General features: G+C 39.1%; 1 long non-coding RNA gene across 1 annotated transcript; it reads left to right on the plus strand.

Annotated features, from left to right (window-relative positions):
- Window positions 1-7,264: 7,264 nt before the first annotated feature.
- Window positions 7,265-17,077, plus strand: LOC133505743 (uncharacterized). Its single transcript, XR_009796326.1, has 3 exons — window positions 7,265-7,302; window positions 7,396-7,521; window positions 16,955-17,077. It is a non-coding gene; the product is annotated as an uncharacterized LOC133505743 (long non-coding RNA).
- The last annotated feature ends 5,016 nt before the right edge of the window (window positions 17,078-22,093 follow it).

Genomic DNA, 22,093 nt, shown 5'->3' on the forward strand with positions numbered 1-22,093 from the left:
CAGCAGAGCCACACTCTGTCAGGGGGGTTTGGCTTTTTTGGATTTTGGGCTTTTTCCTTTTTGCTGTTCGTTTTGCTCTGCTGAGGTTGCCAGGACCTAACTGATCAAGCTGAATGGTCTCACCCCCCCCCCCTTCCCCGAGGTGACGTGGGCCCATCAAAGAGTAGCCTCGACAGCGCAGCATATTTGCAGACAGAAATGGACATCACGTGCCTGCTCCAAACCTCCTGCGAGCACCTGTTTTCACCAAGACCCGGAAGCTCGACCCCCTGTCACGACTGTGGACCGCTTGTAAATTCAACCTTGCAGCCAACTAAAAGTACAGATTGGTGCATATTTGTATTAAATTAGCTAGAGTAGTGAATCATACTGCGCGCCTGGCCATCCCACACTCATTGAACCCCCCGTCACTCCCTTCACATCACAACTCTGTTTCTTAGGCCAGTATTTGCAGCCTCATTCATGTTGTTTATTTTCTTGTCCCCTGTTAGCTCCCATTAACATTTCTACAAAATTCACTACAAACATCCTTGTGTTTGTGGTCAACTTAAAAAAAAAAAGATGAACCTCTGAAATGGAGAACTGGAACTGATTTATGTGCAGCAAACCTTCAAGGTTTATGAGAGTGATCAACGATTAATAAAAAGGTTTCTTGTCATTCTTCCCGTTATGAATAGAAAACAGGTGACATGGTGCCAATTAATTCAAAGCTAGATTTGTAACGCATAATCTAAAAATTACACGAACCAGAAGTGACACGGGTGTCCTACCCGGTGACCTTCCCCATTCCAAATGAATTATATTTGTGTTTAATCTGATAATCACTATGGAACCATTCGCACTCACATTCACATTTCCAGGGAGTCAAGAGTTTTCCTCCACCCTATAGTGCATGTTTTTGGGATGTGGGAGTAAATCGGAGTACTAGAAGAAAACCCTATGCACGGATGGGGAGAACATGCAAACTCCACACAGGCAGAGCCAAGATTTGAATTACGTTCCTCAAAACTGTGAGCCAGATGTTGTCCATCGTTCCACCAATGCAAAATGTATTACTAATAAATATACAATTCGCTGTTATTGTTTTAGAATCCTAAAGCTAAAATTCTTTCTGTGGTACCACTCTGTCTGTCACTGTCTCTGACCATCAAGGGCACTGTGATGGAAGCCACAAAAAGGACAGGAAGCCACAGCTGTTTGACCACATTCTCTCCTCCTCTATATTTACTTGCTATTTTCCTTTCAGAGCTCACAGTCCCTTGTGGGCCTGCCAAGCTGTCACATCGTACTGGAGCGTATCCTTAACTCTGTTTTTGTAATCCTGTCATCTTGTCTTCTCCCTTAACATCCATCTAACCACCGGGCCATTCTTCTCACAGTCCCTCGGTCTTGGTGTCCCCAGTGGGATTCATGGATGACCAAAAAATGGACTTCTATCTCAGGTCGGGTAGCTATGTTTTCCAATATTTATTTGTGTGTATTGTGGTGCCCAGCAATCTTCCGTCCATCTTCTTCACACCCTCTAAGTATTCCTGTATTCTCACAGAAGATGATAGAGTGAATAGCATATCATGAGCTCAAACACTTTAGCCAGCATTTAGCTTTGTGTATAAAACTACACCATGTTTGCGTGGGTGTTGAGAGGGGGTTAAGGGGCATGCATGTGATGAATGGCCAGTGCCAGGCTATGCTCCCTCTGTGGCCTTGGATCAATCTGCTTATCTGTTAGCTGCCAGCACTGCCAGTGATTAACGACCAGCTCTCGACACAGCACATCCTTATTCATTACAAAACACGTCACGTGTGTGCACGTGTGTGTGTTTGTGTTTGCGTGTGCGTGTGCGCATGCATTTGTTTGTGTGTGTGTGTGTGTGCATACAGGTGTGACTTGGTGTTACCGCACACAGACAAACACTCAAAAAACATCATTTTTCATTAAGGTTGACCTCCCCAATGGGGATAGTCTTGAGTTGGAAGGCAGAGGCAACAGACTGGAGCAAGATGAATCAAAGGAGTATCTAATCGGGGTCACATGTAATTATTTCAGTCCAAATCTAATTAGGAAACGATGTGCTTGGTTTGTCTCACTAAGCAACTTTCTTGATCTCATTTTTCTTTTTCTCTTTTTATTTTTTAAACCTATCCTGTTCATCTTCGTGGCCTAGCAGAATGGTCTTTCTTTTTGCTTTTGTACTGGAGTTTGAATTACTCCCTCTGCTTATTTTAAAACTTTGAAATTATTCAAATGTTTATTGAAAATGCAGCCAGACAGAAAAAGGTTTTAGGATGGACAGAGGGACAGACTGCACAAGGGGACGAGGTGTGAAAACCACAGCAGACATTTGTGAGAGGTTCTGGAACACAAGTAACATTATAACAGTTATTTGAAGATTGAGGGCTGGTGGGTTTGGAGGGCACATCCAGTGAGGACATGCAATAACTTACCAAGAAAGACAGATAAGTGAGGACAAAAGAGGATAACAGGATGTGAGAAAATGAGCAAAGAAGCGCTGCTGTCGTGTGGTGTGGTGGAATTCATTTTTTAGTATCTATCTATCTGTAAAAACCTGCGAGTTAGTACAGTCTATGTTTTTATAAGTGACTTCTGCACAAGTAATTAAAGTCTATAGTATTTATATCAAATTTATTTTTGAATGAACATCATTTCTCGTGCGTGTTAGTTTACTGATGTACGAAACTGCTTGGCCGACAGGCACAACAATTCAGATTTGTAGTTGCTAGTTATTTCACAAGAGTTCCAAGAATAGCTAATGTGAAAATGTTCAACACAGCCCCACGGTAACACATCAACAGCGTATGAAGATTAGACAAAAAAATAGAGATAATAAAAAGTGTTTACAGATGAAGTCTTATTTATGATGATCTGCCAATTGAAACAACCAGTAAGTGGAAGAATGACATGACAGACACTGGAAGACTCCAGAAGAGAGATTAAAGATCCAATCAACAATTTAATTTCACTTTCTGTGGCGGGCTAAAGAAGATATGCATTCAAGTTGAAAAAAAAAATGAATATGCAAACAGCCAGACAAGTGAAGAAAGACGATGCCAACAGATCTAATAGAAGAGAAACCTTTCCTTCGCTGACTCTTGATGAGATTTCTCATGGTCTCGCCTTTCTTTTTATTCAGTCAATATTCAGTCTGTGAGAGAGAAAAAGAGAGGGGGAGACAAGGAAAGAGAGAGGGAGAGAGAGAGAGAAAGAGAGCGAGAGAAGAATAGAGAAGAAGCAGCTGGAAGCTACTTTCATGACAGCTTGCTTTTGAACTTATTTGGGCAAAAAGGCTACAACTTCAAATGAACACAGCAGTAGATATGAGAGGCTGATTTAGCAGGTGTCTGTTTGCACTACGATGGAAAGCCTTCATAGTTCACATATCTAAGTCTCGTCTCACTGACACTGTGTAAAATTGTTTAGGAACTGAGATTTCCACAAGCTTTGCAGGGCTTTCATAACATCAAATGTGGATAGCACAAGGTTTGAAAACCTGCCTCCCAGTCGAGAGGGTCTGGGTTTGAATTTTAGCTAAGGCTGTGTAGTGTGTAGTTCTGTGTGTAGTTTGTTTATCTCTGTGTTTTCATGGTTTCTCTCAAACATTCTCAAACAATAAGCCTGTTAGGTTTGTTAAATTGAGACTTTGTGGCAGAAAAAGCAGGGTGGTAAACTTCGAAAGGTGATGAAGAGAAAGGTCCAGATCACGATCAGCTTTGATGAAAGTTAACGGTTGATCGGCTGGTGATGGCTTATGTAACAGCTTAGGTTGAGGACAACATGGGAAATCCACACAGGTGAGGCCAGATTTGAACAGGGGTCCTCAGAACTGGGAGACATATGTTCTAACCAGTCATGCTGCCCTTTATTTGTTTCATTTAATGGTTATTTATTAACACAGTTATAACAGCATCTCTTTTGGAGTGGTGACCTAGCCAAGAAAGCAGCAAGTTTAACATCAAGTCCATGTCAAACACTCACCATTTTTTTACAGTTGTTTATTTTCACATCCCCTCTCAAAAATATGTTGCATTGTAAAAATTGTAGGTCTATACAGCCCTACAGGGGCAATGGTCAAACTGTCAGCCGGTCCCAAGCCCAGATAAACGGAGAAGGTTGCGTCAGGAAAGGCATCCGCCGTAAAACTGTGACACACAAATATGACCGTTCATATAAAGAATCCCATACCAGAAGACAAAATGGAGGAAAGCCTATTCTTCGGAAAAAGAAAAAGAGGAATGCACAGAGCTTACCACTGAGTTTAGGGACTTTGAATATTGGGACTATGACAGGAAAAGATCAGGAGTTGGTTGACATGATGATTAGAAGGTAGGTTGATATATTGTTCATCCAAGAGTGCAAGTGAAAAGGTAGTAAGGCTAGAAGTTTAGGAGCAGGGTTGAAATTATTTTTACCATGGAGTAGATAGGAAGAGAAATTGAGTTGGGGTAATTTTAGGGGAAGAGAGGGCTAAGAATGTGGAAAAAGGACCAGATCGAATGATGAGACTGAAACTTGAAATGGACGGTGTTATGTATAATGTGATTAGCGCCTCTGCCCCACAGGTAGGATGTGACCTAGAGTTACAATCTGGAAGGAACTTAATGAAGTAGTTCTGAAAATACCAGACGCAGAGCGTGTTGTGATTGGTGCAGATTCTAATTTTACATGTTGGTGGTCAAGGAAGCAGGGGCGATGAAGAAGTGATGGGTAAGTATGGAATTCAGGAAAATGAACTACCCATCTCTGGTGGCATGCAACACCAAGGGAGCTGGAGTGAGGGGTTGGTTGGTCAGCCCAAGCTATGGCAAGTCTACATATACTGCACCTAAAATACTATAAGTATTGAACACACTATTTTTCTCATGAAATATATTTACAAAGGTGCTATTGATGTGAAAATTTCACCGGATGTTTGGAAAATCCCAAATAATCCATACATACTAAGATCTAGAACAAAAAAGTATCACAAATTAACTCCTCTGTAATAATGCAACAATGAAAAATTATTGACCATGCCAATGGGTATTAATCAATACTTTTAACAAAAGCCTTTGTTTGCTATGACATGTTCAAGATGCCTTCTGTATGGAGAAACTAGTCACATGCATTGATCTGGTGTGATTTTGGGCCCTTCCTCCACACAAGCAACCTTTAAATCTTGAAGGTTCCGTGGGCTTCTTTTATTGCTCTTGAGTTTCAGTTATTTCCATGGATTTTCCACTGAATTCAAGTCAGGTGATAAGCTGGGCCATTCAAGCATCTTAAATTTTTTTCTTTGGAAACAATTTGGAGTTTTGTTTTGTTTTGTTTCTTGAATTTGTTTTTTACTAAGAGGCGAGGGGAGTTGACAAGGTAATGAATGTGTATGAATCAGAATGCAGCGGTAAGGAAGATACAAATCCAGTTAGAGCTTTAAAAACTGTGGCCGGGAACAATACGTCAGTAGAATTAAACTTTGTACACTCATACTGAATGTGATGTACATGCTGATGAGAAGTAGAAAGTGTCTGTGCTTGTCAGTGTGTATTGTGGGTTGTAGAGACTTTTACGGCTAATTTCATGAATAAACATTTCATCATTTAATTTCTGCATGCGCTTTGAGGGGCCTGTCATAACCCGTTCATGCAAAATGAAAAATCCATCTGAGATTAAATGCCACTATATTTTGTGTGCACATGGACATACAGGTATATCCATGCATGTGCAACAGTGTATCTTAGTATGCATGTCCACTTGTGATTAATTACACAACAGCCGCTTCCAGTGTCATTCACTTCTTTATCTCAAGGTTACAGAGTGATGCGCCAAAGGAGATAAGTGTGTACAAACAAAGGATTTATAAATTACCAAGCACTTTGCAAGTGCTTAGTGGGACGTATCTGATCCAGTAGAAGCGATTATAAATTTGAGGGTATAGTATATGTGCTGACAGTCAAATGTCAAAAGGAAAAGACGAAGAAGTGACAGGGACGTGAGAGGCAGTTAAAGGGCGACAAAACAATTTAAAGAGTAAGCGAACAAAAAATGCTTGATGGCATTGTGCCTGTTTTATTTGTTTGTTTCTATGCTTGCTTGTCTTTTAATATACAGTATGCATTGTGTGACAGAGATAAATTAGACAAATGTCCCTTAGGTCACATTAGGGTGAGTATTTTGAGATCAAAATAAAGGGGCTGGACTTTTAAAAAGAGTTTGAAAGGAGTACAAGTACATGTTGCCCTTGAAATATTCCTTTGTTCACTTTATCAATGAGAAAAACATGTTTCATTTCTCCATTTTTCACCAAAGAAGAACTTCTTCTGAAATATTACTTTTAAATCCACGGCCAAAGGGTCACTAAAGCACTAACTGATTTTTTTAACATCACAAGGATCTGTTCTCATCGGGCAATGGTACTCGAATACAAATTTGAAAGCACCACAATATTTTTTTTAACGACCCATTTCTAGAGAAAACCCACACAGGCACAGGTAGAACCTGTAAACACCACACAGGTGGTGACATGATTTTAACCCCAGACCTGAGAACTGTGAAGCATATGCTCTAACCAGTCAACACTGTGCCGCCGTTTTTTGTTCAAAACTAACAATTGTGAACTAAAATAAAATCCCATTTCCCCTAAAATACTGTACATGGACTTTACTTGAGTACACCCGTGAACTCATTCATGCAAATGAGGCTGTGTGGCATGTTTGTATAAATGGGAATACAGTAACTATTTTTTGTTTGAGAATTATTAAAATTGATAATCTTTTATTTTATTAATTTCATGAAAATTTTATTGGTACAAGAGGCAGAGAGGAGGAATGAAGAGGTTTGAATGTGTTAATTTCATTTATGGGCTTCATATGCAGGAAGCTTCCAACAAATTGAGTTTTTCAATCAAGTCTTATTGGCCGAGGATGGGGCCACAAATGAAAATGGGTCTAAATTGGACATGCACTCTCCTGCAGTGTGAGGTTCCCTAAGTGGTGTCGTGGCATTTTCACGGTTTCATCACCTCTGCTGTACCTCTTCCAGATTCTAATAAAACCTTGGTGTGCATCCTCTATGTGGTGTTGAACTATGAAAATCAATTTTATCTGGCTGTAGTGTACTCAAACACAATACTTAGCAGACTATTTACAAAATGGACACAATAGCTAAAAGGTGACTCAGAAGCAAAAAAAAAAAAAAAAAGTTGGATAAAATAATTTGGTGCAATTTTCCTATAGGTTAATGGAAAAGTTTGGATCCCACCTGAAACGACTTCAATAACCTAGAGCCACTTCATGGACGCCAGTCAGGTGTGTGATTGTTTCATCATCTCAATTTTCTGTTTTGAGTCATTGGAAGATAAAAAGTCCTTGTTTTTGAATAACAAGTGGGAAATTCAACAGTCTCCCCAGTAGGTTCAAACGCTGACACGTTATGACAACTGAGGAACAGTGAAGACAGCTGGAGATGCAACAAATTTATGGACTGTGGAAGTATGATGGAAGGATGAGGAGACAGACTAGAGAAAGGTGAGTTTTGGCTGTCTCATTTTATTAATGTCAACTCCGGATGACATTGATAGACATATTGAGTAGAGAGTCAGGGGCTGGGCTTTGCAAGCTGCCCTCTTTTTGGAGACAGGTGTTACTTCCATGTGTACAATATCCTGCATTATATTTCCAGTCCAACCATGATTGAAATGGTAGGGCTCAACCCTTTTCTGTCCTCACATCAATCATGGTCTCATTCCCACTGCCAGGCTAAAAGCTTGACTATAACCTGCTGACCTTACCTCTTTTCATGCCCCGTGTGAGGCCAGTGAGAGAACACATGCCCTGCAGGTCTGCAGTCGGGTCAAATATAACATTTACACACAAAGCAGACAGAGACTGCAGGTTGACATGTCTGAATGTTTCTCATTTTTCTGTTTATTTCGTCCCCCACTTCAACCAGCTAAAAATTACCATGCAATTCAAATAGCGTGCTGAGCTCATATGCCAAAGAAACGAAGGACCATAACCAGGGGTGTTTTTTAGTTGTCTGTAACTGCACGAGTGGTAATCAATGTTCACCAGATTAAAAAAAAAAAAGGCCCATTTGTGCGCTGAAGAGCAGTGTAATTAGGGTGCACAATTTATTTCCAAATGGGACATGCTGTACTATAAGTTGCCATACCACTGGAGGGTTTGATAATGGGAAAAATGTTCCAATGACAGCCTGTCGCAAACCACATAACTCCCCCCAGGTCGAGCCAGCTCCTTGAAGCCAAGGTATGAATATATTTTCCAAAGATACTGTATATTTGAAATAAATTACAGTATTTCCAAATTCAGTCCAAAGAGTTACCAGTTATTATGTTCCTCTGTCACTTTTTAAACTAAAGTTTTGAGAAGACCCAGTGTCACTTCTCCCCAAAACACATTTGCCCAGTTGCTTTTGCAATGTTAATCAGAATCAGATCAGATCAGGATTAGAATGAGAATCAGGAGCATCTATATTTGCCACGTGTGTCTAAACACACAGGAAATGTGTCTGCTGTGGTGTGAGCTGCTCGAGTACGTCAACAGTCAGTTGACAGAGAATAGTTTTAGACTTAATTAAAGGTTACCAGTAATATGGTAATGCTGATACATTTTTATTTTATGTATTTTTTTGACAACTGTGCAAAATGATGACAAGTCCTCTAGGCATTTATAGCAGTTTGATATGTCTAACAGAAGAGTAGTCGGGTACAGTGACCATTGTGCAAATGGCGCCAAAACTTCAAGAAATGTATGCAGTTTAAATTGACTAGTAGTGCAAAAATCTCCAACAGAAGGTGTTCAGGCCATCAGTAGTCCGTTATTGTCCTCACCATGGGGGGATTTACTATCCCATTTATTCTCACAAGGATGGTTGGTTGTAATTGGTTAGTGATTCTAATCCTCGCCAGACTAATTTGGAATTCTTTTTAAAAGCTGTTTTCCTGGATAATTTCTCTTTGCAATGTTAATTTCTCTGGTCACCTGGTTACTAGCGCAATCTGTCCACAATATGAGTTTCTTTCTCCACTTGTATATGTCTCCTTTTAAGCCTTGCCAAGTAGCTTAAAGTTGACAGTGAACCATGGCTTGTTGTTGTTGAACATGTGATATGACTTTGTTGGCACACATTCCTCTTCACAGAAATGTCTCTACAATTTAACAGTGTGTCTACATTCTTCCAATTTGCCGGATGAATTTTCAAAGACACGCCATATTGGTGACTGTTGGTTAACATGATTATGACACGAACACAAAAAGTCCAAAGCCCATCCTTGATTTTAGAGTCCCTTTGTAATTTTTCTGGGGGGTGTGGGGTTTTAATTGTTAAATCTTGCCGTGGTCTCGTACTTTTTTCACAGTTGTATAAAGACTAACGGTTAGTGATAATCAGCGTTTGGGTGACATTTAAGATGAAACTGAAATGACCTGTATAATCCTTACAATTGAACTAAATTTAATCTTCTCTTACGGAAGTAAATATGTGCCACCAGGATTTGAATTTGAAATGCCACAAAAAACAGGATTTGAATTTGAAATGTAAAGTGATCACATTTTCAATAAATTCGCTGTCTGAAATTCAGATAGCGAATTGTAGCCAGTTGAATTGTTACCATTGAAAATTTAGACTGAAATACAACTATTGAAAATGTGATCACTTTACATTTCTAATTCAAATCCTGTTTTTTGTGGCATTTCAAATTCAAATCCTGGTGGTACATATTTACATCCATGTTCTCTTACCTATTGAAGGCACAATTTTTGCACAATTTTCTGTTCTGGGAAAAAGGACATCGTGCCCTTGAGCCATTTATTGACCGATACATTTCCAAGAATTTTCACTCCATGCCTTTGTATGAATCTTCCGATATCTCTGTACCTCTGTTGCAACCTGCCGATGACACTGCGGCACATAGAGTTCAGTAACTATATCCATCTGAGAACCTGAAAGCTTCACATTGACCAGGTACAGTTGATTTGTTGTTAGGTATCGTCTTGATCTCATGATGTGAAAATGTGAACAGCATGATGAACAGGATTGTTTCAATAACAGTTATAAATCACGATTAAAATCTAACTACACAATGTATTTGTTGATTCCTGGATCAAACACCTCTTTTGTGAATCATACCTTTAAACTCCTTGTTAGAGAAGACATGATGCACAAAAAGTATTGTTTCACTTCCCAATTGACAACTGGATCAAAAATGATAACTGAACAGAACTGGACAATCCTACACTTTTCACACTGTGACTAGTCATCTAAAATGTTGCAAACCTGGCCCTTGTCTGAAATAATTCTGGGCCTCTCAAAAGTACTATCCTCCAAGTGAGGTCTTATTTCTGCCCCAAAAATTACCAGAAACTTTATTTTCCAAGATTGTTGTGAGTCTGCAAAATTCATACTTCCTGGATAAAGTTCTGCTTGTCCAATGGATCATTGGGCCCGAAACTAAAGATGCCATCTCAGTTTATTTTACAAACACATCCACTTGAGGGGATCTCATGCAGTCAGTTTGAAACATCAGAGGTTGACTTCAATCTCAAGGGCAACCTTAATTTCAAGAAGACAATCAATCATTCTTACCCACACGTGTGGACGCACCTACACACACTGAGATCCAAACTGAAAAAAGAGAAAACTTTCTCGACTCATTTCTTGGGCTATTGTTATTGTTTCGACACGAGCCTGGTTTGTGGCCATCAAACCAAGGACATAATCAGTGAGAAAAAGTTAAAAAGAGAGTAAGTGACAAAGGGAGAAAGTGAAAAGAGAAATATCAAAACACTTGCAGCGACAAGGTTATGGTGTGATCGAGGTGAGAGGAGGAAGAGCAAAGAGATGGAAACTGAGATGGGGAAAGAAACTCAAATTTGTGGAAGATCGAAGGGATGAGTGCAAAGCGACCGGAACAAGTGAGCCAAGTTATAAGCAGTACGACATTAAGAAAGGTTTTAAAGTCATAATGTATTTCTTATTCGTGCATGGATATAAACTGATCCCTTCAGTGAACATAACTGCCTATGTTAATATTTTAAACCTTAATTGTACAATAGTCATAATATAAAACTACTGCATTCAAATATTATCGTAATATATTTATTTATTCTCTATTCAAAATTTAAAGCTGAATTTCCTCATTCATCCTAATCACACACCCTCAAAGAAAAAATAGCATTTGCATTCATCAAACCCTATGAAAATCATGTCAACATAGTTCAATTCAAAGATCAGGATAAAATACGATGAAGCACATAGAACATTGACCTTGTTCTGCTCGCCAAGGGAACACTGACAATGCAATGGTAACCATAAACAAAATTCCTTAGTTAAAAGTTACATTGGGATTGGGAAATCCATGAAATTGTGATCCAGGACTCAAGCTCAACAGCTACTAGTGATGGGGATGGAAATTATTTTGAGTGGACTGAATCAGTCCTTTAAAAATATTAATTGAAAAGATTCACTAAACGACTCGTTGAGCACTTTCTCATAAAATAATTTAAGTTCTTCCTCATTCCGTTAATGATCCACCCCTGAGGTTCACATTCACTCAACACGTTTAACAAAGCACTATATGCAGAGCCGGTGTTGTGTTGTTAACGCAGGAAAGGTGGGGGTATTTTAAAAAAAATAGTACCTTTGCGTGCAATAAACTCAGCTGCCGACTGTCCTTTCAAGTCCGCTTACATCCCTCTAAGCCAGGGGTGTCAACCTCATTTTTGTTGCGGGCCACATTGTAGTTACATTTTCCCTCAGAGGGCCGTTATGACTCTGAAACTATAAAAGTCTTTACTCGCCTATTCATATTGACACATGAAATTTATGAACTACTTTTAGAGTCAGATATCAAGCTTAATGGGTTTTTCAACTCCTGCTAATGTTTAGTCACACAAAAAAAACGCTTGTAATATCTAAACATTATCATTTTTTATATGAAAATTTGAAATGTTGGTACAGATTTCAACAAGAATTATAGAACTTAACAAATGACTGATGTCAGGCATCTGAGGTGGGAATTGCTCTGCAGGTTCAAGTGTCTCTTTACAGGCACATTTCAAGAGACATCTCTCCAATATCAGCGTTACGTTCTCTCCATACTTGAAACAGATGCCGAAAATTACACGTCAATAACTACAACCACAACTGTCAACACCAGGCAATGGTAAAACAGTGGTCAAATTAAAAATGAAAAAAATAAATAATAAACAAAAGTACAAAAGTACTTAAAAGCAATATACAATGAATTAATGAATGAATGCCATTTATTGTCATTATATGAAACTGTACAATGAAATTTGAGAGCCTTTCCTGTGTCTATGCATAGCTAAAGCCAACGTAAATATAAATAAAGCTAAGAATAAAAATAAGAAATGTGCAATGTGGAATGCATAAGAAGTATTGCTCAAATTGTTGAAATCAGCGTGCCCTTGCATTAATAGCGTGCCCAGAGGAAAGATGAGAGTTCAGGGTGGTAATAGCTCTCGGAAAAAAAAAATGTTCCCCGGTCTGTTGGTTCTTGGTTTTGCGCATCTGGGTAGTAATGGCAGATGCTAGGCAGAAACGTGTTGGACGATGTCCAGGATAGTAGGCAAGTTCACTTTGGATACATCGTGTTCGTGTGTGCATGAACAATATGCCCAACGGTATAGGAGACTGAGTGGTAACTGGTTCAAAGGTAGCTGGCTGAGTGACAATCACATGTTGAGGCTCGACATGAAACCATCTGCCAGAAGGACATGTGTTCAGTGATGGCAAAAGGTTTTATTTTTCAATATCAGTTGAAAATCTGTGGGAAATCATCATGAAAACTAAGATGACTCCAGCATGGCAATGTTTGTTTCACTCAAGAACTGTTGAATGCACAGTCCGTTGCATTATGTTGCTTGGGTTTGAAATACAGTACCGAATATCTTCTCTGAAACCAATCCTGGAATATTTCTGACATGTCATATTGTAGGATTTCATCAGGATGAGAAAGGAGAGCAGTGTTTTTCAAAGAGGCTTCAGATATTAGTTTATCTGTCATTCCCCATCACTTGATTTTTTTTTTTTATATCCCACTATGATTGCCTCCTTTTGTTAACAGTAGATGCTTTGTGTTGTAATCCCAAATTGATGCTCGTGTGTGGGTTTGTGCATCCAAAGACAGACATGTGCACAGATTTACAGTGTCTTTGACATGTGTGCAGTTTGGAGCCTTATTCCCAAACTGACCCCAATAGCCCAGCTCATTCAGAAAGCAATCAGGGGCTCTGTGGCTTCTCTTTATTTCAATCACACCCTGCATTACTGATGTAATTTGTCATTAGGAGAATGAAGAAACTTTTAATTGAGTCTCAACTGTTTGGGAGCCGATTACAGCTCCTAACTCATGTCATTTGGGTATTTTTTTTTTTTTTTGTTTGGATCCTTTTCCATGTGAAAGATTAATTTTGTTTTAATCATTTGATTATTTGTGTGTGTGTGTGTGTGTGTGTGTGTGTGTGTGTGTGTGTGTGTGTGTGTGTGTGTGTGTGTGTGTGTTCCATGTGTGAAGATGTATTCAGTGAGTAGTCTGGGAGAAGCTGACGCTGCCTTGCCATTTTTGACCTCCCCAATTAGTTTCGCCATCATAGCTGAATCCCAAGGTGAAATGCAGAGATTCACAGAAAGGTTAATGCGCTACATTTATGGATATTCAACAAAATTTTAATTACAGACAACAACGGTCCCGACAATTTATCATAGCATGGGAGAAGCTCAGTGAGATGGAGTGTGGTGGAGAATGACAATCAACATTTACTCTGTGAAGCCACAGGTGTGCAGATGAGCAAAAGATAGATTTCACGTGTGTAATCTAAAAAATGTACCATCAATTCAGGTGTGACTTTAACTGTAATTTATTTTGGAAAGGTAACAGATTGCCGCAGGCTCTTTCTGGTTGACCTTCTGACCAGATGATGCTAAAAATGAAACTATAAAGATAAACGTATTGACCTAATTTTGAATTTCAGATTTTTTTGTTTTGTCCATGCATCTATTATCTGAGCTGTTTATCCTCACAGTGGTCACGGGAATGCAAGAACCTATCCCACAAAAACACGCAACATTAAATCGACACTAAATTTTCTGTAGGTGTGAAAGTGAGTGTGACTGTCTCTATGTGCCCTGTGATTGGCTGGCAACCAGTTCAGAGTATAGCCCGCCTCCTGCCCAATGATAGCTGGGATAGGCTCCTCCTTGTGAGGATAAGCGGATCACAAAATGGATGGATGAATGATATTACATTTTAAAAATAGGCATTTACCATTTTAATCTAGATTAGGTTTAATGTAAAACAGAAAAGGTCTCTTGCGTATATTGATTAGTGTCTGGTAACAATAAAAATGTAATACCAGAGGCAGAAAATTGTGTGGTTTCTGCGTGTGTGTGTGTGTGTGTGTGTATAAGTGTGTTTGTGTGTGTTTGTGCTTGCAAGCGTGTGTGTGCACATGTATGTGTGAGTGAGGGAGAGGCAACTTCAATAATGTTATTTCTGGATATATCCCAAACTATTATTGTAAATCAGACGGGCTTTCAAGACTTACAGTGTAAAGTAACAGTCTCTTCGGTCCCTTATCATTAGCCACAGGCTTCCATATAGATATTACATGAATATGGATTTCAACAAAGAAATAAATTGGGTGGAATGACAGCTAGATGGAACGATATGGTAAGGAAAGAAAAGTGAGAGAAAAATTATTGTTTATTGCTTGAATTAGGTAGGACAATTAAAAAGAAAATGTTATGTAGAGAAAAAAATATATATTAAATACAGGAGGGGTTTTGATCAATAGGAGAACAGCATGGGGGTTGGACGGGTTGATGGAGAGCAAGAGGAAGAGGAAGGAAAAAAAAGGCCGAATTCTGGGATTTTTTTTTTTTTTTTGACAAATGACTATGACTGTAAGACTATAAAAAGAATATGCATAACAGAAAAATGCATTGAGAAGGCTGCCGATCAGAGACCTGGCAGTCATAGTAACATGCCGGAGGTGGGTATTTACTAGGACCACGGTGAAGCTCCTGAGGGTGGGCCTAGATGCCTGGATGTCTTTAGAGTGTGTGTGTGTGGGTGGTGGGGGGGGGGGGTTTGCTCTCATGCCCCATGGCTCTCCTTTGGTGTGCCCCCCTCCTGTTATTGTCAAAAAGACAGCAAGTGGATATATAGACTGCTTGTTACGCTCAGGCTCACAACAGACATGCATACCAATTAAATGTATTGAGAGGGTGATTTCAATGTGAGGTAAAAAAAAAAAAAAAAAGGTATCAATTTGCCTCTCGAATCCATAGATCTATCCGTTGTCTCCATTGCTTGTACCCGGTGTTATGGATGTGCCGGAATACATCTGACCTGTCCTCAATGTGGCTCGCGGTGGCTCATGAATCACCAATCCTTTTTCAATTTACATATAAACATATTCGGCTATTATGACTCAAGGAATTCCATAATAAATTTACAAAAAAAACCATGTAATCTGAAGAAATGTATTAGAAATAAAAGTCAACATCCTAATTCATTTGTTGCTTGGGTTAGGCATCGTTTGAATGTGAGTGTTTCACGTGCCAAACGATTCTCGAATTCAGATTCTTTTCGGTCGCTAGGTCAAAAAGTTTGCATGGTTTAAATAAAGGGTCTCCAAATGATCAACATTAGAAGCTTGCAGCACAGACAAAAATGAACATTTGAACTTTGCAAATTACGTGCCAATTCATTGCTAAAAAATTCCGAGATTGACCTTTGAAATTTTAGTTCAATTTCAAGCTTTTTATTGTCATTGACTCTTATGTTGTCTTAAATACTAAAATAAATGCTAAAAGTCATCAGTACAAAAGTGCATCCAAACATTTACCTTGTGAGCTGCCCCAGTGTTGGCATAGATGTATTTTATTGTTTCACTCATTCAGTTTGATGTGACTGAAGTTCTGCCCATTGTAGGCTGAGACTCAGAATGGGAGGGAGTACTTCAGAATTTGCACAGTATTCCAAGTGTTATTCCAAGTGTTACACTGAGGCAACAGGTCATTTATTTTAACAAAGTTAAGACACACATTTGTTTTTGGGCAAAAGCAATCTCTTGTGTACATATTCTGTTCATAGTCAAAACACACATATACGTTTATATATATACATATGTGTGTGTGTATGTGTGTGTGTGTGTGTGTGTGTGCGCATTTATTTATTTATTTATATCACAATCTGCATCTACTTTAGTTTTTGATCAGTCACATATGTATTGGTTGTTTTGGTTTTCTCTGTCATATGTCAAAAGCTTCATATTGCTAAGAACTGTACTAGGAATTTATCAATTGTACATGGCAATATACTGTTGAACAACACAATACTGCTGAGAATGAGGTTTGTAATAGCTTGTGTTTTTTTTTTTGTTTTTTTTCTTTTTGCAAGCGCAACAGAGGTGTACAAAAAGACCATTTTCGGAAACATTTCTGCTGCAGTTTCCATGCCACTTTCTGTTAGCTAATCCATATTTATAGTGTTAAAAGATTAATGGATAATTAGGACACTGCTGTATTTGAGGATACCTAAAAACAGCTTTGCTGATTAAAAAAGCTAGAAATTGTACTTGTTTGTGAGTTTGATTTACTGTGAGTCTTAAAATAACCAGATTATTGAAATTTGTTGTGAAATCCAGGGAGAGCGTATGCAGAGAAACAAGATCAGAGTCTGGCTTTCTAGAAATCATTTTATGCACGCAAAATCAGATGCACATCTTACCGTTGCAATTCAACATTAAATGTCGACGTCCTCAGATTACAAGAGGTGAACATTTTTACACTTGTATTTATATTTGTAAGATTTTGTCAGACAGTATTGACTGTGGATTCTTGTCTTTTGGTTGATGTGCTGACTGTCAACATTGGTGATTGAAGATTCCAATTCTATATTTTCTCCTTCAGACAACCATCCATCCATCCATTATCTGAACCACTTATCCTCACAAGGGTTGCAGGAGTGCTGAAGCCTATCCCAGGTATGTTCGGTCAGGAGGCGGGGTACATTCTGGACTGATTGCCAGGCAATGGTAGGGCACATGGAAACAAACAACCAATCGCACTCACAATCACAGCTCGGGGCGATTTAGAGTCTCTAATTAATGTAATGTATTACTGACGTGGGAGAAAACTGGAGTGGCCGGGGAAAACCCACGCAGGCAGAGGGAGAACATGCAAGCTCCACACAGGTGGACCCTGGATTTGAATCCCAGTCCTCAATTGCACTCACATTCACACCTACAGGCAGTTTTGAGTTTTCAATTCACCTACTGTGCATGTTTGTGAGATGTGGAACTGTGAGGCAAAGGTGCAACCACTTCCCCACGTGACCAAATTTGGACCCTAAAAGTTATCTCCCTATCCCCAAAGCCTTTAACAGTCACATCTTCGGGGAGAAAAAGAGTCCGTTTATCATTATAAAGCCACTTAACAGACAAAATACACACCTATTGGAACTGAAAATTAGATTTGTGACGCAAATGAAATTTTGGAATTATTCAAACGAGCCCCCCACCAGTCAAGCAATTTATTTTCCTTTGGAGGCTAGTCAGTTGTAAAATGATCATTATTTTGTCGCTTGGAACTTAAGATTTGGGTAGAGCTGTTGAAAGAGAGTTAAGATTATTATTATTATTTACTGTTGACTTATTAAATCAACTGTAATATTTAACCAAGATTAAAAATCTTGCAGTCACATGAAAATGTTATTACAGGGGCTATTTGTGCAAGGTGGACATTGGATGAGAACTGTATCATTATTATACGTAGAGTACCTTCATTGTATAGCCAATGACCCTATAATACCCAGACTGATATCTTATTCCATTTTAATTTTCCTCTTCAGATAATGACTTCAAAAATTGCCCTCTTGTGTCAACTCGAGCCACTTCAGTCTACCTTGTCAAGGTCATGCCAGTGAATTAAAGTACAAGCACAGCTTTGAGTATCCAGGGACTCTAAACACATTTGAAAATGTTAACTTACTGCAATTGTGAGAGTGTGTGTATGTGTGACTTTTATAGACAAAATATTCAATAATGCTCTTGGCTTAATACCGTAATTAATTATCAAGGGTTCAGGCTTTGCAGACTTTTATCTGTTTTCATCTATTAGTGTATCCATAGGGTTGAGCGCTATTGCCTTCACAAAAAATGTTTTAGTTTTTTTTTTTTTTTAATCAGCTTTTTCTTTGTTCACATACAAAAAACACATGACAATAACATTATTCAAAACAAGTTTTGCTTTTTGTTTGTCCCCTTTGGGATTTGTTTTATTCCTCCAGATGCCAAACAAGCTTTGAAACAAGATTTTTTTTTCCTCAGCATCTACTTGCATCACCTTCCACAAAAATAACAGGAATACAGTTGCCTACTTCTGTTTTCTTGACAAAAAACAAGGTGCTTTGTGATTAAACAAAACATATATTTTTGACAAAACCTGTACATAGACATACTACAGAAATTAACGTAAAAAAGTTCAAATCTAACATGATAAAATTATATAAATACATTCATACTGCATGGCTGGCTGGTCAGTAACTGCTGTCAAAAGATTACACCACACCCCCTCCCATTTCTTCTCACTGTCATTAGAACTGTCTGTAGAGCCAGAACCATCCCCAGATCTCACTCTTAAGGGGTGCACCCATCCATCCATCCATTTTCTTTGCCGCTTATCCTTACGAGGGTCACGAGGCATACTGCAGCCTATCCCAACTGTCAACGGGCAGAAGGCAAACCCTGAACTAGTTGCCAGCCAATCGCAGGGCACATAGAGACAAACAGCTGCACTCACAATCACACCTAGGGGCAATTTAGAGTGTCCAATTAATGTTGCATATTTTTGGGATGTGGGAGGAACCCGGAGTACCCAGAGGAAACCCACGCAGGCACGGGGAGAACATGCAAACTCCAAACTCCACACACTGGGATTGAACCTCAGACCTCACAACTGTAAGGCCAATGCTTTTACCAGCTGTGGCACCGAAGGGGAGCACATTAAATAAATTTTAAGGCACAAGTTTTATAACCATATAGTCTTCTGTATTTGCCAAGCAATGACACACATAATCATCAGACTATACCAAGAGCAAATATGACCATACTTGTACTAATTTTTAAACCAATGGTATACAACTCGTGCACAAGACGTCACAATTTGCACGGCGCTATATTGCCGGTCAAACCTTATTGGTCTCCACTGTTGGAGCCGTTGAACCAGAGCATATTTTTCAAATAGCCCGAGACCTGTTGTGCTGTTGGTTGTCACAACCAACGACACAGATATTCAAAGAGATCATTCTGTAGAATAGCAGCTGAAAAGACAAGGAAAATATCGATGGATTTCGGCAATTTAACGTGATGGATGGTGCCCAACCAAAACACAGATGCCTGTTTAGCGATCGCTTCATTTCAGGTAGAAATTGTTCTTTTCAATCTCAAATTACCAACAAGTATTTATAGTGCCAAATTGGTTCATTGGACCACAATGCGTATTTATAAAAAAAATGTCACAGAGGTTTATGGAGGTTAAGTGTGGCTGCAATCGCTTCCGTGTACGTTCCGTGGAATGCGAGTTTGTGTAAAACCAGGGGTCATTTATCTAAATATTGGTATTTGTATTGAACACTATCTGAAAAGATCGATGGATTCCGGCAAAGGTTAACGTGTGGCCGAACGCTTCCGGATTCACAAGCCGTCTCCCCATTGAGAACGGATCCAGGAACAAAGTATTTGTATTTGTCCAGTCTTTTATACGCTTTTAAACTTTTCTGTGTAAATCTTGACAAGTTACTCACCAGATACATGTGTATATCCAGTTGTCCAAGACAAGCGAATTAACAGTCCAATTTCTTATCGGTGAAAACTTTAACATTAAATATGGGTCATCTATTCCAGGTTTATCTAATTTTTCCACGTACCTTTGTTTATTTTCACCTTCTAAATGTCTCACAGTATTAGACAAGACTCTGGATGTCATTCTATAAGACATATTTTCATTTCATCTCAACGGAGTTAGCATTGAACTAAGTGCTTTGTTAGACTGGCAATATGGCAATGTAAACAAAAGTCACATGATGCTATGATGTAGGTGTATGAGCTCTATACATAGTTACAAAACACTTGAGTGTTCAGTTTATGAGGTGTAACGCTGAAGCATCGCTCAAACTGAAAAAGCACCACAGAGAGTCCAGTTTAAGGGCTCAACAGACTGACATATGCATTGCCAACAAGCAGGCACACAGAAGGACCACACATGTACGCAGTACATACTTTAATTTGTATCTCAACATAGCATGAGGTAGCAGGGACGCGGCGACTGCTGTCTGTGTACAGCTGTTGCGATGAGGCAGGGAGTCCTCCGCAAAAGATTTTCAGCTTCCAGTACAACTGACCCCTTCATTGCCTTGAACCAAGATCCTTTCTTGTCATACTGTCACTGACATCCGGTGCAGGGCTGGACCCAAATGCAGGATTCCAAGACGAGGACATGATGTTAGGCGTTGTTTTATCCAAGCTGAGATGGCACAGAAAGACTGACGAGGATAGCTCAACACTACATTATTTTCAATGGTAGAGATTCCTATTGTCAGTGAATGCAACTCACAAACTCACGGCACAACACACAACAAACTGGCGAATGCCAGTGACCAAAACTCCAACTTAAATACACCATCTAATAACAGTCCCAATGTGAAACAGCTGTGATCGTTGACAGGTGTCACTGGCCAGGGCAGAGGCCACGCCCCTCTTGGCATTGATCCAGCCTGGCCCATGACACATACAGAAAATAATGTGAAAATGATCTTGCTCAGATCGTTTCTTAGCAAGAATTAAATTGCTAATTGTTTTTTTTTTTTCATGGTCAGTAGAGGTTTCTGAATATTTATGTTGGCAATGCTGACTTTGCTTTTCTAAAGTGGCTCCTCTCACTTCATGATGTTAGTGCTGTTGGTGCACTTCAGCGAGGATGTGCTAAGAACCTGACATTTGGTAAAAGGCAACTAGGACAAGCCCTGTGATTGAGTCTCGCCCAAATTTAACCAGAATAGGCTCAAGCTTACCCACCATTCTAATAAGGATAAGCTTCATAGAAAACATATGGATTGCACACTGGACAAATCTTCATTCCTACAGCAGAGCAGATTGCTTAATGTTGAATAACAGCAATGATAGCAGCCTTGAACGCCGTGCCAAGTTCAACTTGGATTTGGCTTCTTTGGATTATTTCCTTCCAGTAGTGATGATTTTTAAATTGCGGTGTACTCTGACAGAATCAATGTCTATTCTAATTGTACGCTCGTTGAGTCACAGTGCAGCATAAAGATGCGAAAAATTGCAACTAAAATATCCAAGTATGTAGGATCTGCCCACAATTATTTTAAAGGTATTATATAAGAAGATGCAATGCAAAATATTGTTTACAGCTGGGAAACGAGAAGTGTCTCTCCATGACGGGAGATACTGTGTGCATTTTTGCACCAGACACAGCAGCATGGCCTTTTTTAAGTACAGTAAGTCCCCAAACACAGGATTGGTTCGGATCAAAGGGCAGCTACAGTAGTACACTCACACAAACACATATGTATTTACATATATTATGCTGTACATATGCATCTCAATAATCTATAATAATGTCAAAAACGTTCGTGAGGTAGTTCCATTTTAAAATGAAACCCCATGAAACTGAATATGTTATGGTTTTTTTATTACACACACTAAATATATATGCTGTATATATATCGCTTCTTTGAATGTATTGTTGTTATTGCTGTAATTGCTTGTTACATAATAATTTAGTTTCTTGATATTTTTGTAAAACTGTGTGTATATATATATATATATAGGTGGCACGGTGAATCAGCTGGTAAAGCATTGGCCTCACAGTACTGAGGACCCGAGTTTGATCCTGGCTCCGCCTGTGTGGCATTTGCATGTTCTCCCCATGCCTGCGTGGGTTTCCTCCAGGCACTCTGGTTTCTTCCCACATCCCAAAAACATGCAACATTAATTGGACACTCTAAATTGCCCATAGGTGTGATTG

The sequence above is a fragment of the Syngnathoides biaculeatus genome, chromosome 9 (genome assembly GCF_019802595.1).
Source record: "Syngnathoides biaculeatus isolate LvHL_M chromosome 9, ASM1980259v1, whole genome shotgun sequence".
In the NCBI taxonomy this organism is placed as follows: domain Eukaryota; kingdom Metazoa; phylum Chordata; class Actinopteri; order Syngnathiformes; family Syngnathidae; genus Syngnathoides; species Syngnathoides biaculeatus.